This window comes from Zingiber officinale, chromosome 3A (assembly GCF_018446385.1).
Source record: "Zingiber officinale cultivar Zhangliang chromosome 3A, Zo_v1.1, whole genome shotgun sequence".
Taxonomy (NCBI): domain Eukaryota; kingdom Viridiplantae; phylum Streptophyta; class Magnoliopsida; order Zingiberales; family Zingiberaceae; genus Zingiber; species Zingiber officinale.
The window spans coordinates 85,874,582-85,892,293 of record NC_055990.1 but is presented as its reverse complement, the minus strand read 5'-3'; the positions used below and the strand labels follow the sequence as shown (position 1 = coordinate 85,892,293).

General features: G+C 37.7%; 1 non-coding gene across 1 annotated transcript; it reads left to right on the top strand.

Moving 5' to 3' along the window:
- The first annotated feature begins 7,379 nt into the window (after positions 1–7,379).
- On the top strand, positions 7,380–7,485 carry LOC122054420. The gene has a single exon (XR_006132735.1). It is a non-coding gene; the product is annotated as a small nucleolar RNA R71 (small nucleolar RNA).
- The last annotated feature ends 10,227 nt before the right edge of the window (positions 7,486–17,712 follow it).

Genomic DNA, 17,712 nt, shown 5'->3' with positions numbered 1-17,712 from the left:
ACTTGTGCAAAAAGGTTGAAGCATAGTAAAAAAATGTCATTTACAGGTCATAGACGGTTTCTTCGTAGAGATCATCCTTATCGAAGGCAGAAGAAGGCATTTGATGGGACGCAAGACTTTACTATGGCCCCAAAACCACTAAGCGGTGATGAAGTTTTAAAAAAAGTAGAAGGAATTACATGCCGATGGGGAAAAATTAGAGCAAATTTTCAATCAAAGGAAAATGATGGTAAGTCCTGCTGGAAAAAAAAATCAATATTCTTTGAACTTGAGTATTGGAAAGATCTGCAAGTTCGACATGTTCTTGATGTGATGCACATAGAGAAAAACGTTTGCGAAAGTTTGATTGGTACATTACTTGATATGCCAGGAAAGACAAAAGATGGAATTGCAGCAAGAAACGACCTAGTGGATATGAAAATTAGGGGAGAATTAGCACCACAAAAAGGGGAGAAAAGGACATTTTTGCCCCCAGCATGTTATACATTAAGCAAGGATGAGAAAAGAAGACTTTGTAATTCATTGTTCGGAATTAAGGTACCCACGGGTTACTCCTCCAACATCAAAAACTTTGTCTCAATGAAGGACCTTGTTACGATCCGCAAGTGTAGGGAAATGTCGCAAGTAATATAAAAGATTATCGTATCCACAGGGACTGGAATAAGCACTAGAAATGTCTCAATGCGAATTAGCTAAACAACTATCCAATCATTTCAAATGCAAAGTAAGGGTAAACAAATCTAATATTAAAGATCAACAAACAAGAGTTTAGTGTTTTGGGTTATGATAAAGGGAGATTCTAGGAATTTCGGTTTCTTTGTAGGATTTCTCGAATGTAAATGGTTCACCAATTCTTATCCCTCAATTGCCAAACATGTAGAAAGTTGCCGGTTCTCTCTTGCAATAGACAACCGGCTAAGGACTGAGAAATGTATCTAAATAGGATTAATTAGACATGAACCTATGTTGTCCTTACACAGAAGTGCACTTATTACTATGCCTTCCTCGGATATCAACGTAGAAGCCCACGACTTATTAATTTATCAAGATACAAGAAACTAATCACAAAATCCATCCTACTCTCTTGAATATTCCTATTTCCTCTTCAAGATTGTCTCTCAAACGTCCTTACACGGGCTTGCACCTGTCACGTGGATCCCTCGGATGATCGAGTGAGAGTTTATCTTTACAAAGTCCATAAGAAATCCAAACAATTAATCAAGAATGAGAATTAAGCACGAATCACCATCAATCATTCAAGATCTAATTGATACAAGCAAGATAATGTCATTGAAACAAGAAAATTGCAAATCCATAAGAGATTACATCAATCCATCATACAAATACTCCCTTCATCCTAGAATACAAGATCTACTCCATGAATCGAGTAAGAAAACCCGAAGAAATAAAGAATACAAGCATTTCTTAAATCCCCAATCCAAGAAACCAAGAAAAGGGGGAAAGAGAAAACTTATCTACGAAGAAGCCTCGTCTTCGAATCCAATCCTCGCTCCGGAGTCGAAATCGTCAAGAACTCCCCTTGAATCGCCCAGAAATCCTCCCAAGATTGGGAGGAAACCACCAAATCTTGCCTTCTCCCAAAGGGGGAGAGATCCCCTTTCAATTCATGAAGGAAGGTTTAAATAGAGGAGGAAATCAGGCGCCACACGACCCCACGACACGGCCGTGTGAGATCCACACGGCCATGTCCAGTTCCTTCTCTGCCAATGCTGCACGGTCGTGTCGTGCACACGGCCAAGGCCCTCCTGCTCTCTGAAAATGCTACACGGCCGTGTGGTGCACACGGCCACCACCTGCTTGGTCTCTGGAAACTTCACACGGCCGTGTGATGCACACGGCCACCACCTGCTTGGCCTCTGGAAACCTCACACGGCCGTGTAGATCCACACGGCCATGTAAGGCATCTGCTCTGATTTCTTCAAATCAAGACACGGCCGTGTGAGATTCACACGGCCATGTCCTCTTCCCTTCCTGTTAAGACTACACGGCCATGTGTGGTACACGGCCTGATGATCTCTCCCTTCAATTACTTCCAAGCTTGCCCGAGGACGCATAATCTTCACCAATTTCGACTCCTGTGTACAGAAAATGCACAAAAAGCAGATCTCCGAACCAAAAGAGTAAATATGCTAAAAGGAAAGCTGGAAGTATAAAAATGCATAGATCAAGCATGCTCAAAGTATGTAAATGTGCGTAAAAACATGCATAAAAGAGTATATAATCTACGCACATCACACCCCCAGACTTAAACCTTTGCTTGTCCTCAAGCAAAATGCTGCAGTCTAAATTCATATGTTCTACAACACATTCATAAAACCTAGTGCACTTTCCTAATTCTATCAAAAAGTTTCATTAACAAGCATGATCATGGAAACAAGTAAAGTATGGTTCAAGCATAAGAATCTTGTGCACAGTGTAAAAGTAACTCAACACCCTTCAAGTTTCAATCCATGTCCTAGTCAAGTCGTCATCAAATTTGAATTCCTAATGTTTCCAGTGAAAGACAAGTAACCAGTGATAGGCACTTACTCACCATTCACTTGGTTCATATTTCTCAACTAACCCAAGGTCTCAAAGGTGTGCTCAATCTCAAGGGAAGCTAAGCAGTCATTTCCCCAGTAACCTAACTCGGTCTCAAAGGGGTGACTTGCTAGATTCCACTCATGACAATTGTTTTTATATCCCTTTTTTTTTTTTTAAGTGTTTGCATTGTGCAAAACTTATTCACAAATGAACTTTTAGCACACATGTTGGGATATTTTGATTTTTCCAAATGAGCTTTAATGATTTGAGCCTCATCCAGTAACCAAAATGAAAGTTGAGAAATCACCATGGAAACCAAGTACTAAGCAAACAAGATGAATCATGACTATTTCAATGACATCAACTATTCAAGCATCAAGCACAAGTGTAGTGAAGATAAAATCCTTAAGGTCGAACCAAAACTAAAAGTCATCACCATAAGATTCTTAGCTTATTAATGCTTCCCAAGATAGAAAAAAGAACTACACAAAGTTTACTACTAGCATCATTCGAACATCATGAATCAAGACAATAATCGTGCTAACATTTCACTTGAATCCAAGAAAGCATATAAGTGAAGATTTGATGTTCTCAAAACTTTTTTTTTGCCATGATTATTTCAAAAACAAGCAAAATAAAGCAACAAGCAATGAAAATAAGAACCAACATGAAAAACTAACAAAAACTAAAAACAAGCAAAATAAAGCAACAAGCAATGAAAATAAGAACCAACATGAAAAACTAACAAAAACTAAAAAACTGAAAACCAAACTAAACAATACATGACACCCCCCCAGACTTAAACTTTTCATCGTCCCGATGAAATCAATATGGTGGAGGAGGTGGAGGTGGATGAGGAAAAGGGGGTCTACGACGTGGTTGGCCAATAGGAAAACTATGAAAACCTGGAATCTCACCCAAAGATCTATGATACTCATATAAAGCATCTACTTGTTGGCTAGTAAGTGTCATGCTCTGCATAAAATCTCTCATCCTAGCCTGATCAGTATCATAATCCTGCACAAACTCTGCCACTTGACCTTGAAAATTCCTTGTAAACTGAAAATGATTTTGTACCTCCCTAAATTGATCATCAGATAAAGAGAAGCGACCCTCCAACATTTTTCGTTGGGCATCTTGCTTCTCATGAAGTGACTCTAGAGACGCAAGAAAATCTGAAAAATCAAACCTAGAAGATCCCGTGCCATATGCAAAAGAATGCCTAGCAGGCTCCATAAAACTAGAAGGCTGCGGGTGTCCAAATGACGGGGGCTCATGATGTGGCTCAGTGTCTCCAGGTATAGAAGGGTTATCCTCAAAATCCAACTCAGAAATTAACCAATTAGTCGGGTTACGGATAGTAGTTCGTTCAGGAAAAGGAAGGGGTAAAGGAGAACCACTCCTCCTAGGAAACGCGAAACCATTCTCATCCCGAACGATCATTTTCATAGCAAGACATGCATCAATGTCAATCATGTCATTACCATGAATTATTTCCAACCCATTAACATCAAGATTTAAATTATAAGCTATTCGGGTAATCAAACCACCAAAAACAATTGATCCCAATGATGCCCTAGAAGATCTTAATAAGGTTTGAACAAAATGAAAACCATAATCAAATTCAACCTTATAAAGCATAGCCCATAAAGCATAAAGCTCTATCTTTTTAACCACCCCATCACTCTCTCCCCTACCAAAAATAGTTTTACTCATGACTCTATGTCGATACCTAAAGATGGGGTTTTGCATATTGGAGGCCTTAGCTCTTGAAGGCTCATAAGGTTCACCTAACCCAGTTATTGCATTCCAAAAATGATTCCAATTAAACCTTGGATCAAACCTATGAGGGCTACCGGTGGTTATTCCAAAACAAGAATTAAAGTCACTAAATGTCCATAGAAATTCTTGATTCATTAGTCTAAATGAGATTCTTCCAAAATAATCATCTTCATTAGTAAAATGGACATCCAATGAACTTAAAAATTCCAAAACAAGACGAGGATATGTAGGCAAATGTGTGTACATAATATCACCCCAATCTAAAAAACCAATCATCAAATCTACATCTTCCCTAATTCCAAGCATATCAAGAACAGTTGGGTCCATATATCTAGTACACACTATCTTTCTATTGACAAGAATTGCAAATCTAGTTACTTGATCATCATTTCTAAACACGATATTGAATTCATTGTCATTACCTTCGTTGCGTGAAGTCCTTTTGCCTTTGCCCTTCACTGGTTGTTTTCCCTTGTCCTTTGATGGCTCCTCCTCTTTGTCCCCACTGGATCCACCACCTCTTTTGCGAAGTTTCTTCAAAATGTTGGAAATCTTGATGAGTTTAGATAGGGGAAAAGTTATCTAGGGTTGGAAGAATGAAACTCAAAGAACAAAACTTCAAAGAGCAAGGATCTTAGGTTAGGAGGATGAAAAGTTAAGAGGAGAATCCGGATCTAAGAGATCTTGAGAGATTAGAGAGGAGTTTTTAAGAGATTGGGAGAGAGAAAGATGTTTTGGAGAGTTGGGGGTGTGCGGAACACGGCCAAGATCTGCCCGTGTGAGGTAGAAGAAAGACTTTAATAGTTCTCCTACACGGGTCGTGTAGATCTACACGGCCTCCCCATCTTTCCTCTCGGGATTCTTTACACGGGCCGTGTAGATCCACACGGCCTCCCCCTCTTCCTTCTCTGGATTCCTCGCACTGCCGTGTCTGGGACACGGCCTCTCCATCTTTCCTCTTGGGATTCTTTACACGGCCGTGTTTGAGACACGGCCAAGATCCTTTTCTCCTCGGAAGATGCTACACGGCCGTGTCTGGATGACACGGCCTAAGCACTTCCCTTCTCTGCAACTTTTGCCTGGCCGTGTATAGCACACGGCCGAGCTCCGTTTTGCACCTAACCTGAAAACAAAATCAAAAGAATGCATCAAACTAAAAGAAATTTAGATACAAATCAAAACTAACTAAAAGAACCCTTGGGTTGCCTCCCAAGAAGCGCTTGTTTAAGGTCTTTAGCTCGACCAAACTTTATCATTCGCTTCTTTTCCTCGCCCTTGGAGGACAGATATACTTTTCGTTTTTGTTGGGAGATCTTCTCCCAACATCTTCCACCACATTGTCTCCTTCGTTTGGTGGCCTTCCATGAGGATGGAAGTTCCATTCCTCAAGTTTATAAATGCTTGTCCTGCTACAAGCATTTAAAAGAGACGAGACATGGTTAGAGATATTAGATAAATCATATTCCAACTTTTCCTTACCAATTACCAAAGAAAGCTTATGATTTTTGACATCAATTATAGCTCCAGCTGTAGCAAGGAAAGGTCTTCCTAATATGATAGGAATCCTAGGGTCCTCTTCCATGTCCAACACGACAAAATCTGTGGGAATAACATTCCCATCCACCTCTACTGGCACATCTTCTATAATACCCAAAGGGTACCTGCAGGAATGATCGGCAAGTTGAAGTGCCATAGTAGTAAGTTTAATGTTTTTGAGACCTAATTTATTACAAATTGAATAGGGAATGAGGTTAACACTCGCCCCTAAATCACAGAAAGCTTTTTCAAAAAATTCTTTTCCTATGTTGCAAGGAATATAAAAGCTCCCTGGGTCCTTCAGTTTTGGAGAAGTGTTCTTCTCAAAAATAGCACTACATTCCTCACTAAGCGCAATGGTCTCGACCTCTCCTCTTCTTCTCTTGTTTGACATGAGATCCTTCAGGAATTTGGCAAATCTAGGCATTTGTAGAATAGCATCGATAAGAGGTACCTCTACACAAATTTCCTTAACTTTTTCTAGAAACTTGCCAAATTCTTCATCTTTCTTGAGCATTGTAAGTCTTTGAGGAAAAGGGACAACTTTGCTCTAATGGTTCAGTGGAAGAGTTTCTTCAACCTCAATGGTACTCTCCTCATTAGCTTGAATCTGATTTGGTATAGGAGGAGAGAGCTCTACTTCTTTTTGTATCCCTTTTGAAGCAGTCGCTTGGGAGTCTCCCAAGGTCCGTCCGCTCCTAAGCTCAATTCTATTGCAATGCTCCATAGGATTCACATCAGGTTTTCCTGGAAGTTGTCCTGGTACTTTGGATGAAGAGGAAGCTAGTTGGGCAATTTGACTATCCTGGATCTTTTGATGCTTTTCAGAATGATCCATTCTCTGAATGAGCTTTGATAAATCTTGCTTCATTTCATTCTGACTTGAGATAATTTCTTCAAGCATCTTTTCAACATTTGACTTTGGTAAGCCTTGAGAAGATAGATGTTGAAAATTTTGTTGCCCAGCTTGGAAATTTGGTCTTGCCCCCATAGATGGTCCTTGATCTTGATTATTTCTGTAAGAAAAATTTGGATGACTCTTCCATCCAGGGTTATAAGTATTTGAGTATGGGTTGTTCTGCCTTTGATTGTAACTCATGATTGCATCACATTGTTCAAGTTGATTGATTTGTGCAGTGATAGCTCCCAATGGACATGAGTCATTTGAATGCTCTGAACTCCCGCATACTTCACAAGATGTACTAATAGCATTGACCATATTAGCACTAGCCCCCATATTCTCAAATTTCTTTGTAAGAGCGTCCAATTTTGCAGACAAAAGAGTGACTGCATCTACATCAAACTTCCCTGATGCTTTAATTGTTGGGTTTACAGAAGAATAGCCACCACTTCTTTCATTTTCCCATTGATGATGATTTTGTGCTACACTTTCAATGATTTCTTCGGCTTCATCTAAGCTTTTGTTCATAAGTGCCCCTCCAGCAGCTGAATCAAGGGACACTTTGGTATGATAATTGATACCATTATAAAAAGTGTGCAACACTAACCATCTTTCCAACCCATGATGTGGGCATTGTTTGGGCATACTATTATATCTATCCCATGCTTCAAAAAGAGATTCTGAGTCAGTTTGCTTGAAGCTTGCAATTAAATTCCTCATATGAGCCGTTTTGCTTGGTGGATAGAACTTATCAAGAAACTGTTGCTCACACTGCTCCCAAGTGGTGATGCTATTGGGGGTTAAAGAATTCATCCATTGCTTTGCCCTATCTCTTAGAGAAAACCCAAATAACAATAATCTAACTGCATCTGAAGGAACTCCATTCATTTTCATGGTACCACATATTTCATAAAAGACCTCTAAGTGTTGATTGGGATCTTCATGAGGTCCTCCACCAAATTGGTTCTGCTGCACCATAGATATGATTGCGGGTTTGATCTCAAAGTTATTAGCTTCCACTAAAGGTCTTGAAATACTAGAACGAAAATCTCTTGCATAGGGTGCTACATAATCCTTGAGTGGTCTATTTGCCATGTTCAAATGTTCCTGTTCTTCAATTTGCCATTGTAGAATTCTTCTTTTATGGAAAGTTCTATCAATCTCAGGGTCAAAAGGAAAGAATTCCCCTGCAAAGTTAGATCTTCGCATACACAAGAACAAGATAGCAAATGGCAATTTGACAGAAAAAGAAAAATAGAAGAATCAAAAATGCAGAATTGAATTTGTACAAAAAGAATTAACAAGAAGTGAAAGATATACAAGAAAGTAAAAACAGAAATCTAATGATTAGTTACAACTATGCAATATGAAAGGAAAACAAATGTTATGTTTAGTCTAACTCAATTGATAATTCCTAATGTTATAGCGTAATCCCCGGCAACAGCGCCAAAAACTTGTTACGATCCGCAAGTGTACGGAAATGTAGCAAGTAATATAAAAGATTATCGTATCCACAGGGATTGGAATAAGCACTAGAAATGTCTCAATGCGAATTAGCTAAACAACTATCCAATCGTCTCAAATGCAAAGTAAGGGTAAACAAATCTAATATTAAAGATCAACAAACAAGAGTTTAGTGTTTTGGGTTATGATAAAGGGAGATTCTAGGAATTTCGGTTTCTTTGTAGGATTTCTCGAATGTAAATGGTTCACCAATTCTTATCCCTCAATTGCCAAACATGTAGAAAGTTGTCGGTTCTCTCTAGCTTGCAATAGACAACCGGCTAAGGACTGAGAAATGTATCTAAATAGGATTAATTAGACATGAACCTATGTTGTCCTTACACAGAAGTGCACCTATTACTATGCCTTCCTCGGATATCAACATAGAAGCCCACGACTTATTAATCTATCAAGATACAAGAAACTAATCACAAAATCCATCCTACTCTCTTGAATATTCCTATTTCCTCTTCAAGATTGTCTCTCAAACGTCCTAACACGGGCTTGCACCTGTCACGTGGATCCCTCGGATGATCGAGTGAGAGTTTATCTTTACAAAGTCCATAAGAAATCCAAACAATTAATCAAGAATGAGAATTAAGCACGAATCACCATCAATCATTCAAGATCTAATTGATACAAGCAAGATAATGTCATTGAAACAAGAAAATGGAAAATCCATAAGAGATTACATCAATCCATCATACAAATACTCCCTTCATCCTAGAATACAAGATCTACTCCATGAATCGAGTAAGAAAACCCGAAGAAATAAAGAATACAAGCATTTCTTAAATCCCCAATCCAAGAAACCAAGAAAAGGGGGAAAGAGAAAACTTATCTACGAAGAAGCCTCGTCTTCGGATCCAATCCTCGCTCCGGAGTCGAAATCGTCAAGAACTCCCCTTGAATCGCCTAGAAATCCTCCTAAGATTGGGAGGAAACCACCAAATCTTGCCTTCTCCCAAAGGTGGAGAGATCCCCTTTCAATTCATGAAGGAAGGTTTAAATAGAGGAGGAAATCGGGCGCCACAAGGCCCCACGACACGGTCGTGTGAGATCCACACGGCCATGTCCAGTTCCTTCTCTGCCAATGCTGCACGGCCGTGTGGTGCACACGGCCAAGGCCCTCCTGCTCTCTGGAAATGCTACACGGCCGTGTGGTGCACACGGCCACCACCTACTTGGTCTCTGGAAACTTCACACGGCCGTGTGATGCACACGGCCACCACCTGCTTGGCCTCTGGAAACCTCACACGACCATGTAGATCCACACGGCCATGTAAGGCATCTGCTCTGATTTCTTCAAATCAAGACACGACCGTGTGAGATTCACACGACCATGTCCTCTTCCCTTCCTGTTAAGACTACACGGCCATGTGTGGTACACGGCCTGATGATCTCTCCCTTCAATTACTTCCAAGCTTGCCCGAGGACGCATAATCTTCACCAATTTCGACTCCTGTGTACAGAAAATGCACAAAAAGCAGATCTCCGAACCAAAAGAGTAAATATGCTAAAAAGGAAAGCTGGAAGTATAAAAATGCATAGATCAAGCATGCTCAAAGTATGTAAATGTGCGTAAAAACATGCATAAAAGAGTATATAATCTACGCACATCAGACCTAAAACTGGTTGGTCTTAAATCACATGACTGCCACACCTTAATGCAACATTTGCTTCCAATTGCCATCTGTGGTATTCTACCCAAGCATGTAAGAAATACTATAACAAGGTTTTGTTTCTTATTCAATGTGTTATGTAACAAAGTAATAGATGCCTCAAAGTTGGATAAAGTACAAATAGAAATTGTGATGACGTTGTGTCTGTTTGAAAAGTATTTTCCACCTTCATTTTTTGATATAATGGTTCACTTAACAGTTCATCTCGTGCGTGAGGTCAAGTTGTGTGGACCAGTTTGGTATAGATGGATGTTTCCATTTGAAAGATATATGAAAACATTGAAAGGTTATGTGCGGAATAGAAATCCACCAGAAGGATGCATGGCTGAATGTTATATTGCTGAAGAAGCTGTAGAGTTTTGCTCAGAATTTCTATCTAATATGAACACGATAGGGATTCCATCAAAGCATCGTGAAACAATACTCACTAAGTCCTTGTCAGGTGCCAAGGTGCACTTATGTTGTCACGATGAGTGGGAACAAGCACATCGGTATGTATTGGAAAATGAAGCTGAGGTTGATCCTTACATTGTGTAAGCCCTCTAATTCAGTAATAATCTCCTGAAATTGTTTAAAAAAATATATGATTAATCTCTTCAAAATTTTTGATTAGGGAACATATGACACACTTGAAGCAAAAATTTCCTATTAAAGGTGCAAAGTGGTTACAAGATAAACACCACAGAAGTTTTATTTCTTGGTTCCATGAACATGTAAGTACCATAAATATTAGCATGTTTATTATTGAACACAAGAACTTTAAGACTTTTAATAATTAAACCCCCTTATGATGAATTGTAGGTTACAAATACAACATCATCTTCCTCCAATCAATTATCAAAAAGAGTGAAGCTGTTGGCAAATGGACCTAGCAAGCAAGTGCTAAAATACTCTAGTTATATGATCGATGGGGTCACTTATTACACGAAAGAACGTGATAATGTTACAGTTGTTCAAAACTCGAGTGTAAGCTTGCTGGCACAAACAATGCAAGTTGCAAGTTCAAAGGATAAGAATCCAATTATAACAGACATGATGTATTATGGTGTGATACAAGAAATATGGGAGCTCAATTACCATGATTTTCGAGTTCCAATGTTTAAGTGTGATTGGGTAGAGAATAACACTGGTATTAGAGTAGATGATAATGGTTTCACCTTGGTAAATCTTAAGAGAATGGGATTCAAATCTGACCCATTTATCTTGGCCACTCAAGCAAAGCAAGTATTTTATGTAGAAGACCCTCAAGATCCCACATGGTCTATTGTACTTTCAACTACAAATAGAGAGTATTTTGAATACATCACTGATGATAAGTTGGGAGATCCTTCAATCCACTACCAATGTTTCACAAAAGGGATGCCATCAATGGATATTGACAAAACTGATGGCAATGAACCATCCTGTATTCGTGGAGATTGTGATGGGATTTGGGTTGACAATGAGAATTTTTAGTTTGGTAACTTTGTGTATTGTTTATATATGTGACTATTTACTTTATTTTGGTAACTTTGGTTCATTGTTTGGTAGTAGTTTTTTTTTAAAATATACGAATGTTTACTTTGTTGTGATTTTGAATGATATGCTCTGCTCTATTTCAAATTCTCACTGTTATGATTAGGTTTTCGACACAATGAACAATAGAAAAAAGGCCCATTTAGCACGTGAAGATGATAAGTATTCACACACAAATGCAAAAGACAAAGAACAAGATCAAAAAGAGGGTGCTGAGGATAGCCAGGACATAGGTTCAGAAGGGACGGCCCAAACAACAAGATCAAAAAGAGGTCGTACACAAATGAATAAGCTTGTTGTTCAAAGGATTCAGGGAGTCAAACAAAGTGTCAAATTTTATGAGTATGGACAGCCAGTTGGCGAAAAGGCTTCTGAATTGCAAAGTTTTATTGGTGTGCTTTCTCGAGAAAAAGTTAATATTAATTACAACTCTTGGAAGCAAGTGTCGAATGAAGTTAAGAACATGATATGGGAATCCGTCAATGTAAGTAACATGAAACTTTCTTATGTGATGCATTTTTTTCTGTTTTGTTATTTATACACTTAAGATATTTGTTTGTGTAGTTGACATACCAACTGGACCCAAAATGGAGGAATGGGTGTTTGATCTCTGCAAACACCAAGTGGCGTCAGTATAAAACTCACCTCACCAGGAAATTCATCCAGCCAAATAGAAATAATCCGAAGCTTCTCAATAAGGTACCTCAAGGGCATTTCATTTCACGTGAAGATTGGAGTAGTTTTGTGATTAATCGGATGTCTGAAGACTTTATAGTAAGATGTTTAAGGTGGTCTTTTTAAATTCTAGTTGATATATGTGGTTATAATTCATCTATCACTATGTAGAGGAAAAGTGAACTACAAAGTCAAAGAAGCAAGGCAAACTTATACCCTCATCGTCTTTCTCGAAAAGGATATGCGGGTTTGTCTGAAGAAATAGTAAGTATTTAGTTAACATTAATAAATTCCTACTTATGGTTGTCATAGTTGGTGTTGAGTACGTTGACTTCATGTGGTTTTTGGTATCAGTCCAGTGTTTTATGTGATGACGAAGAGATAAACAGAGCCATCCTCTGGAAGAAAGGGTGGCTCAACAAAGCTGGGGAATATGTTGGCGATGAGTTGAAGCAAACAGTGAATAAGATTGTAAGCAAAAGTATACATAAATTGCTTATTTTGTACATATATGATATATGTATATATTTAAAGTTATTGTATTTGGATGCATGACAGGATGATTATATTGTCCAAAAGAAGGATGGTAAGATGCCCTTTACCAAACCATTTGAGGATATTCTCATGAAGGCCTTGAATTCTAACGAACATGGTGGACGTGTGAGAGGCATAGGAGCAAATGTCACTTCATCATCCTTCTTCAAGCTTGCAAGAGGGAAGGTGCAAATTGATAAGGCTGCCTATGAAAGGCAACATAAAGAGTTTAAGGAGGCAAAAGCTATGCTTTCTGATCAAGGTGACAGAATAGAAAAATTGGAAGAAATAGTGTTGAAACTTTCTGGTCGAGAATTTGAGAGTGAGGAGAAGGGTAGCTGCTCAGTTAAACCACAATGCCTCCTCGATATAAAACCTGAAGTTGAACGTCATACGTGTTAGAGTGTATACTAAAAGCCTAGCTTTTGGTATAAACATTTATCTAGAAATAAGAATCACATTGGTCAAATGTCTACATTTATGATAAATGTAGTTGCTCAATTAATTTATATTGTAGATAACATGGTGTGTGGTGTCACACACAGAAGATCATGTTATTGGTTCCTTATAAATTATAAACAGTAGCTCACGACCAAAATGGAAAGGAACAAACCATTAGAAGGTCGTAGTGTAATTAGATATTAGTTTATCTTGACTATATAATTATATTAGTACACTCAGAGTATATTGAGTAGGACCATTTGAGGTCGTTTCTTTTATACTGACTTTATAAAGGAACAAAGACCTCGGTTATTATGGAAGTGTGTGCTCTTAATCCTAATATAATAACAAGCACATATATTTGATATTTATTTCTTTAATTTATCAATGGGTGAGATTTAGTTTAATGAATCAATAAGCCCGATAAGTTGGGAAATGGTATCACTTATAGTGTGTGTTGTTGATTATAGAAGAAAACTGTGTCCTAGAGATACTAGGTTGATAATGTCCTCAAGAGGAGCTCATAAGGATTGTCATGTTAAACCCTGCAGGTGGACCTAGTCCGACATGACAATAAGGTTGAGTGGTACTACTCTTGGACTTAGATATTAATTAAATGAGTTGTCAGTAACTCACTTAATTAGTGGGCATTCGATATCTTAAACACAGGGGGACTAACACACTCATAATAAGAAGGAGCCCAAAAATGTAATTTGGGATTGGTGCGGTAGTTCAATAGTAGTTCTCTAGTGGAATGAATTATTATTGATAAAATTAAGTTGTGTGTTCGGGGCGAACACGGGATGCTTAATTTTATCAGGAGACCAAAACCAATTCTTCCTCTGGGTCCCTATCGTAGCCTCTTATTTATAGAGTACTATACCCACCCATACCCACCTTCTATACCCACCAATAGGGGGCCGGCTAAGCTAGCTTGGGAACCAAGCTAGGGTCGGCCTAGGTATAAATTGGGGTGGCCGGCCCTAGCTTGAACCCAAGCTAGTGGGGGCCGGCCAAATTAAATTAAAAAGGAATTTTAATTTTAATTTTTATTATGTGGAAGAAATAATTTATTAAAGAGAATTAAAATTAAAATATCTCTCTTGTAAAAGATCTACAAAAGATTAAAGAAAGAGATTAGATCTCTTTCCTTATTTGTAGATTGGAGAGATATTTTATTTTCTCTTTAAAATTATCCACATGTTGATAAAATTAAAATTATAGAAATTTCTTTTTATCAACCATGAAGAGATTTTTAAAGAGAAATTTTAATTTTTAAAATTTTCGGAAACAAATTAGGAAGTTTTAATTATTGATTAAAACTTGTCTAATTTACCTCTTTTGATGTGGCCGGCCATTAGAGATTAATTGGGGAAATTTTATTTTATTTTTCTCAATTAAATCATGTCAAGGGAATTAAGGAAATTTTATTGTAATTAAATTTCCTAATTTGCCTAGGCCAAGGAATATAAAAGAAGGGGTGAGGGTGCCTTCATGAGATATAACATCTATTATTTCTCTCCCTCTTTTATTCCTTGGAGTGGCCGACCATCCTCTTCTTCTCTCCCTCTTTGTGGTGGCCGAATCTCTCAAAGGCTTGGAGCTCTTGTGGCGGCCGGATACTACTTGGAGAAGAAGAAGAAGGAGAAGGAGAGAAAGCTAGCATCTCTTGGAGCTTGGTTGGTGTTTTGTTCTTTATCCTTGGTTAAGCTATTTGTGGCCGAACCTAGCTAGGAGGAGAAGAAGGTGGTTGGTGGTTACTCATCTCGGAAGATCGTTGCCCACACAACGTCCGAGGTTAGAAGAGGAATAAGATAGAAGATCAAGAGGTTTTTCTACAAGGTATAACTAGTAATTTTTCTTTCCGCATTATACTAGTTATTTATGGAAATAATACCAAATACAAGAGGCTTACGTTCTAGTATTTCGAATATGTTTTTCGAAGTTGTGTTCTTTTATTTTTTTTTCCCTTGTGATTTGATTGTTCTTTTCGGTTAACCTAAAGTTATTTTAGGATATTAAATATTAGATTTCTATAAAAGGTTTTGTCTAGTCGGTGGTGGTTGCTCCCATATCCAAGAAGGTCATGTGCCTCGCCACGTCAGTACTGGGAACCAATTATGGAAATTAGTATTTAATGGAATTAATAATTTAAGGTGATTTGGGTCGAACGTGTTAAGTTCCGCAGGAGATCAAAGTCAAAACCTAAAAGAACATATAGATTAATTTTTGGATCAAACGTGTTAAGTTCCGCAGGCGATCCAAAATTTAATTTAAAAGAACACATGATAGTTAGGAAAAGGTTCAGACCTTTGTACAAAATTTTTGTACAGTTGAACCTCTAGGTTTTTCGAGTAGCAACCAACAATTGGTATCAGAGCTAGGGTTTTGCCTCTGTGTATTTGGTATTAGTTTAATTATGCACATGTCATACATAATTTAGGCAGGTTAATACTAGGATGTGCTAACTTTGTGGATGCAGGATCCAACTATTATGGCTTATAGTTATTATGTGTGTGATTGGACCCTTGGACATGTCAAGGGCATTTTATTGTGTGTGCATGATTGTATTATAAAATACAGCAGGAGCTGTATTTAGTTTTATTAGGATTTTATTTTTTGATCTAGTTACATGTACATTCCTTTTATGGAATATAGGATCGATGGATGTAAATTTTATTTTATGTTCGATCTAGTTTACATGTACATTCCTTCGAGGAATATAGGATCAAAATGTAAAATTCTATTTATGTCGCGGATCGAATCTTGCAAAGCGTGGAACCTTCTAAGGACCAGAGGCGCAGCGGAACTAGGAGCAAGATGGATGCGACAGCTAGACCCGGTGGCAGTGGCCAAATATGACCGCAGCTTGGGATGACAACACACGGAGGACAACAAGAGATAAAAGCCATAATAGTTGAAAAATAGATTTTCTATTTATTGCTTTTATATTGTGCTGTGTGTGCATGTTAGTTTACATATTTAGTAGGCTAGCATAGTTAAAATTCTTCATTTATAAATAACTAAGTGGGAGAGGGATTTTTAAGTAAATCCCATGGTCTCCATTACTGGTTTGTAAGTGATGCAAATAAGTTTGCGCGTTGGCTCTGAGTGCCTTCCTCCATAACGGATGAGCTTGTTTGTGGATCACTAGAATAGACTTCCATTTTTGGATGACTATAGGAAGTTAATTAAGAGCGTGTGATCTTCCCCAACGGAAGGGGCATAATCTTATTAATGGACTTAGTGTCAAGTAATGGTATACACTTAGACACATCTAATAGTATCCTCCCCATCGGAGTCACTGCTATTATTTGTATGACCAAATGATACCAACTATTAATTTTATTTGTCAAAAAGTTAGGTTGACAAGATAATAAAATTAATGGGTTAAAACCCTCCTTTTACAAATGTTGAATTTGTATACGTCCACTCTAACGTGGCATGCAAAATTCACGGTGTTTGAGGTGTTGGTGAATTTAAATAATATTGTTTGAGGAATCAATATTTTTTAAATTCAAAAGTTTTTGACCAAATATTTGATCAAAGACAGATCAACTATTAATTTTATTCATCATAAAGTAAAGTTGACGAGATAATAAAATTAATGAATAAAATCTCCTCTTCGATTTTGTATACGTCCACACTATCATGGCATACAAAATTCATGGGGATTTTTAAGGAGTTGATCTTGACCAAGTATTTTTTGTGATTCTTAGGATTTAAAATGTTTGTCAATCCCCTAGTAGTCATACTATAAGAAAGACTTAGTAATCCAAATTGTAATGATTGGAAATAGGACTTGGACATTAAGGTAGACTGTCTTCTTAGAACTAAGAACAATATAGGTGTATTTAATTCATTAGTTGAAACATGTTTAGTGGTGTTATCTACCAGAGCCTGGAGTGTAGATACAGATGCCATTAATCATGTCCGCAATTCATTGTAGGGTTCCAGGAAACCCGGCAACTAAATGAAAATTAAAACACCATCTACATGGGCACTACTGTAAAAATGGTAGCTGTTGCAGTGGGAGATGTTTATCTTTTGATAAGAATAAAACATGGATTTTTGAGTAATTGTCTTTACGCACCAAGTTTAGAAAGAACTAGTTTTCAGTTTCTAAACTATTCAAAGAACTTGATATTCTGCCTCTTTTAATAACAAAGTTGTTATTAAGAAAAAGAGGGAAGTTATCTATTCTGGTACGTTGGTTGGCAATTTATAAATCCAATAACTCTCACTATGCAACAAATGGAAATTAGTAACACATCTTCTAACTTTAAGAGAAAGTAACCTTCGAAAATGAACCAATTATATCTTTGGTATCTAAGGCTAGGTTATATTAACTTGAGTAGGATTCATTGGTAGCTGATGAACTTTTGGGTTCATTAGTAGTGGAAATCTTTCCAACCTACGAGTCTTACTTGGAAGGAAAAATAACCAAGAAGCATTTAAGTCTAAGGGGTATGAAGTCAAAGATATATTGGAATTGGTTCATTCTGATTTGTGTGATCCTATGAGCATCCAAGCAAGAGGTTGTTTCAAATATTTCATCTAGGCAACTATTTGAGATACAGATATATTTTCTTGATGTGC